Consider the following 6,000-nt stretch of genomic DNA (forward strand, 5'->3'; position numbering starts at 1 on the left):
CACAGTACTTTGACAACTTTATTCAAGGGTAAACACTGCCAAGAAAATCTTACTGAAAGAAAATTATTAGAGTTCTGTTTTTCCTTGTAAACTAAGAAACGCTGCAGGTCACCGACTCTGTAGCTTTTGGAGGGACAGCATTTGCAGCTTTGACCCAGAACGCCCAGGCTAGGCTTGAAGGCTGGAATTTGAGCCTTGGCCAAGCAGCTCTATTTTAGTCCCCTCATTTGGAATGCACTGTAGTATTCAGAAGAGATTGCTTGTGCGGTTTTCTTTTCCCAAAGGGAGTGCATCATCATTGCTCAGAATAGACATGGAAAGGCAAAAAAAGACATCTCAAGAATGGCTTTTCTTGTTTTAAATATGTTTTAGAGTATTTATTCTGTATTTAAGGAATCATCAGGCACCAAAAGAAAAGAACTCTCACTTTTCTCGTTATGGGAAAAATTATATTCTGCGGGTTCATTATAAATTTGCAAAGATCTGGGTCTTTTTCTCCCTTGAGACAGAAGCATTTACTCTCTCTTTAATTGTGTTGTGGTAAGTCTTGTTTTATACACAATTAAAAATTACTAACAAAGGCAAAATTAAATATGGAATGATATGTAAATATTATTTATGAAACATCAGCTTACTAATGTTTCTAGGAGATAGATAGATAGATAGATAGATAGATAGATAGATAGATAGATAGATAGAATTTAGAGTTGTTTGGCCATTATAGCCAATTTAAAAATTCATGAAATAAATGTCAATAAGCAAGAATATCGTAAATAATAGCTATTCAAGTTGTAGGAGAAAGAGAAATGGATGAGAAATAGTTAACAAAAATGTCTATAAATACTTCCTCAGATGCAACAATGCAACTTATTATTCAATCTATTTTTAGTGTGTGTGTGTGTGTGTGTGTGTGTGTGTGTGTGTGTGTGTGTACAGCTCTTTTGCCTGAAAGTGTGCATATGTACTTCATGTGTGCTTGGCACATGTGGAGGCAAGAAGAGGGTGTTGAATACCCTGAGACTATAGTTACAAATGGTTGTAGATCAACATGTGGGTACTGGGAGTAACACCCTGGCCCTACTCAAGAGCATCCAGTACTCATAAATGCTGGGCCACCTCCAAGTCCCCTTACTCAATATTCTGTAATATCTGTTACTTAACGTTTAAATATAATTTGAATTTATTTCTAGTCATCATAATGTCTTAATAACAACTCAAATATTAAGAAACTTAGAATATACTTAACTGATAAAGATAAGACAGTGGAACAGTATACTTTATATAAACTTTAAATTAAAATTTAATAGAAGTATTGCTATATAGTTTGTCTAGTAGAACTTCTGTATAACAAAAAACTTAGGAAAGGTTAGTGGTCCTGGATCATTTGGGTTATTTGTTTCTCTAGATTTCTATCACTATAGATATAATCTAGAAAATAATTTAGAAGAAAAATCAGTTTTGTTACCACTGAAAGGTTCAGGGATGTCTTCTGCTTTGTAGAACTAGAGGTTGACCAGAGGCCCTCTCATATGCTCGGCAAGTCCTGAACCCTGTCTAAGACTGATCATTTGAACTATTGGAACGGCTCTGCATAAAAGAAAGTACATTTTTCTCCCTGAGATTTAAAGCCTAATTCCCAATGGATGAGTTTCTAATGTTTACCCATATCATAAACATTTATCTATTCAAAGAAAAGCTAAAGTAGCAGAAAATTTCTCTGTCTTCCTAACTTGCATTGTTCCAAAGAGAGTCTTTGGAACATACTAAATCAATAAATATCTTATAATAAAGGATAAAGGAGAAGAAAGCTGACCGGGCATGTGTGGTTCACTGAGTGGAGGGACTCTGAAGGGCTAGCAAGACAGTGTCAATACCTTGGTGGCTCACATGCAAAACAGCAATCCAAACCCAGGACCACGCTAGGTCTGAGTCTCAAAGGTTCACCTGGAAGCACAGGGGACAGCAGGGTATTCTAAGGGGACAGAGATCCCCATAGGAAGCAAAATTTCTAGTCACTGTGGAAGTGAGAATAGCTATCTCTCCCAGAGAGCTGAATGTTTGAATGTTTGGCCCGTAAAGAGTGGCACTACTAGTATGTGTGGCCTTGTTGTAGGAAGTATAACACTGTGGAAGTGGGCTTTGAGATCTCAGTATAGAATTCTAATCCCCTTCTACTGCCTTCAGATCAAGATTTAGAACTCTCAGCTCCTCCAGCACCAAGTCTGTCTCCTTGCTGCCGGGCTTCCTACCATGATGATAATGGGACTAAACCTCTGGAAATGAAAGCCAGCCCTAATTAAATGGTTTCCTTTAGAAGAACTGCTTTGGTCATGGTGTCTCTTCATAGCAGTAAATCCCTAAGAAAATCACACTCATTATGAGACTCAATTCAGCAGGCTGTCTTTCTCCAGAACCAAGGTCCCAGTAGCTACTTTCATGAGAGAAAGAATATATATAGAATATATAATATATTTACACACATATACATATATATAATATATATACACACATATATATAATATATATATACACATATATAATATATGTATATTAGATAGATAGATAGATAGATAGATAGATAGATAGATAGATAGATAGATGATAGAGCAAAATTATGATAGAAGCACTGTTGTTTTCATTTTACAAATGACATAAAAAGCCATGAAGAGGAACTGTCTCGTTCAAGTCATTACAACAGTGAGTTCTACCAGTACTAAGGCTACAGAGTATCTTGGTTTTGAGAAAATGTAGGTGGACAATACTAAGACACTGGTCCCTGGTCTTGATGGCAGAAGATGAAAGATTTGGCCATCTACTGTTCTCAGAAGACAGAGTTTCCCAGAAATGACCTTGGCACTGAGTACAGCAAGCCAACTACCTGAAGGTTTGCAACATGCAACCTATGGCGATGAGAGCACGGGCCCCCAATGGTTACAGCAGCCAGCAATATTTGCTTTTAAGGAAAAGATTCACATCCTATAAAGACACCTATGCTGGTCACAAAGTTTCCTTTCTATGGGCAGAGATAGAGTAATGAATCCTGGATTTCATAACAATAAAATAAGTTCAGTCTTGACCATGATTTCCTCCCACAGTGGTTATCAAATGAGAGAAGTACGAGAAGTATTAAGACAATGATGACTTCTTTATGTCCCTTTGTTTTTACTGAAACAGATGGCCTTGTTCAAAAATTAATTAGTTACAATATAAAATCATGGGCCTTTTTGATAAAAGCAAGTAGCAGCCATTTGGTCTGCCAGGCTGTATATTTCTTTGACAAAAATTGAGATAAGGGTTTAAATTTGGTATGAGCCTTCCCAGACAGGCATTTTGAAGCAGATGCTATTTGGCAAGCATCAATACACCCCAACAAGACTTGTTCCAGTCCTTTGTGAGAGCTTTAGTTCCTTAATAGTGCACTAGATTTGGACCTCCTAACTCATGTGATAATTTTATGCCATTTCAAATTATGCTTACCAAACTATGGCATGCCAGTTACCAGCCTGAGTCATGATTGAGTTTTTAGGAAGGTGGGGCTTTGTTGAAATAATATGAGAAGTAAACCTTATGCATCCACAACACTGGGGCCTGCAATTCTTTTGTTAAATCGCAAAGATATACCTTATGAGTAATGTTGATTTGGTCCAGTCCTGCCTTTGCTTCCTAGTGACTCAAGAAACTCACCTCATTTGAACTCCTGCATGACAGTAACATAGAATTCTTAATCAGCCACCCCTGAGCAATATTTACCAGCCAGAATAGAAGAAAAAGAGCCTAATATTGAATAGTTAACTTGAGTCAGAGTCATTCCCATACCTGGAAAACATTATATATTATCCCTGAATTATATTATTTTTCTCAGAATTTTCAGGGAAGCACTATTCTCCCATCTTTAATTTCCAGGAGAGTGGAGTCAAAATAATATGTATCAGTGTTGAAGAGCAAAGGGAGGCACTGCACAGATTGGATGGAATAGTCATTGGGTTGTTTTATATCCTATGCATTTTTAATAAGCAAATATCCATTTACAGGAATTAAATGTTCCAGATATTGATTTCAGAGGGGGCAATACATAATGTAAAAAATAAAATTTGGTAACATTATATGGTATGTGTATTGAATATGGCTAGAACCCTGGAACGTGAATAATAAGGCCATTCCTGTTGAAATACTTCAGAAAATCAAATTCATTCCCTGAAGTGAATTGCAATAAAATTGAAACAATTTTACATGATTTATAGTACTCTAATTCAGACTTTTAAAGCGGTTTGATGTCAGGAACAGGGGATTCTTTTTCCTATACTGTCAAATAATATAATGTTCTATAATGGCATAAGAATAGCTAAAGGAGATATCAGAGAGCAGATGTGCCCCTGTGCTTGTTGTAGTGCAAGTGTGCCTTTTAAACAACCCATTCCGTGAAAGAAAATTGTCGTGTTATGTAAATGAATCTGGCTTAAAGATTAGTCATATGTGGGTTTGCTCACAGAATAACGCAATGTCCTTTATCCTATTTCTAGAAACTATAGAATATCCTACTATTACTGTATTCATGTCAAGTCTCCAGGAGATTAATGGGAAGTTACTCAGATACATTGAGTTCCACGCCTTTCAAATATTCTCCAAGGTACTCTCAGATCCCTTTTTCATACTTTAGAACTCAAGGAAGTGGCTATGTAGTTTTAAAATTCCTAGTTGGAAGGAATCAAAAATGAGACACAATAAAGCTTTATTAAGTTGGTGAATGCCTTGCAATGCAACAATGAAGACGTTAAAATATGTTTTTTTAAGTATCTCTCTTCCTCCACCCCGCTGTGTGTGTGTGTGTGTGTGTGTGTGTGTGTGTGTGTGTGTGTATAAATATATAAGTATATCAAGGCAAACATGTAGAGGTCAGAGAAAAACCTGTGGGAACTGGTTCTTCCCTTTGACTCTGTGGGTCCCAGGGATGGAGCTCATGTGAAGACTAGTAGCTCAGCAGTGCTTTTATCCACCGAATCATGTCCTTGACCTACTATTCCAGTTTGAAGCTCAGTAATCAAAGACATTGTCGTGACTGTTATGCTAGACACTCAGAAAGTAGACTAATAGGTGAAGGTGGGAGGCTAATTTCCATGAATATCCATGAATATTGTTTATGACATTCTGGCCCACATATGTAAATGAGAAATGTGGAAGTCTATCCTTGGAATCTTGCGTTTTGCATTTTCCCCTCTTTGGCAGTTAGTACTGGTAGATTAAGTTACCTTGAGGTAAAATCAGAAAGATTTGGACATTGCTTAAAGAACTCTTTGCTATGAGAATAGATGACATCTGCTTCCCAGCTAAAAGTCATTTTAGGATGACATAAAATAATGCTCCAGATACCATGAAGCTTTAGTAAGAAGGCAAAGTTACTTTTCCTCTACGTGACATCCTTCGGTGTGAGGTGAGCTAAAGCTGGAATGATTATATCAGATTACAGGAGTGAATCTTTCTAGAGTATGATATGTAAAAAAATGAAGGACCAAGAGTACAACTGAAATTCAAGGGGAAAAAAAAACTTGAACACTAAAATATTCCTACAGAGTCCCCAAAGGTACCCTCATGTGTCTCTTTCCACTTCGCGGTGGGAATTCACTAGAAACTAATGTCATAGAGCTGTGTTGTTTTTTTTTTTTTCTACCCTGCCAACTGTGACAGTCTGTCAAAATATTTGAAGTTATTACTGAGCTTTATTTTTAACAATTTTAGTTATAAAAATAATGCTGTTTTCAGGGTAACGTTCAGCGATAGGATAATATGCGCAAGGGATAAAATGAAGAGAGCACCCAGCCACTGCTTCCCAGAGGTGAAGCACCCTCCTTCCTCCTCTGCCAAGATACAACCACAAGCACTTCCTTATGTACCCAGAGTCATGGCTCACGCTCACTCTGCGCACGCGTTAGTCTCTAACCTACTTTTTTCTTAAAAAGAATAAAGAAAGAAAGAAAGAAAGAAAGAAAGAAAGAAAGAAAGAAA

At 37.0% G+C, this 6,000-nt stretch overlaps 1 protein-coding gene across 7 annotated transcripts in view; it reads left to right on the forward strand.

Moving 5' to 3' along the window:
- B3galt1 (beta-1,3-galactosyltransferase 1) overlaps positions 1-6,000 on the forward strand; it is a 548,045-nt gene that overhangs the window by 385,429 nt on the left and 156,616 nt on the right. The window contains exon 1 of one of the 7 annotated variants that reach the window (XM_029536539.1): positions 4,609-4,627. The exons of the other annotated variants lie outside the window; for them this stretch is intronic. The gene's annotated coding sequence lies outside the window, so the exon portion shown is untranslated. Of the gene's footprint in view, positions 1-4,608; positions 4,628-6,000 lie in introns of those variants that run through there. 7 annotated transcript variants of the gene reach the window in all.

Source organism: Mus pahari, chromosome 3 (genome assembly GCF_900095145.1).
Source record: "Mus pahari chromosome 3, PAHARI_EIJ_v1.1, whole genome shotgun sequence".
NCBI lineage: Eukaryota > Metazoa > Chordata > Mammalia > Rodentia > Muridae > Mus > Mus pahari.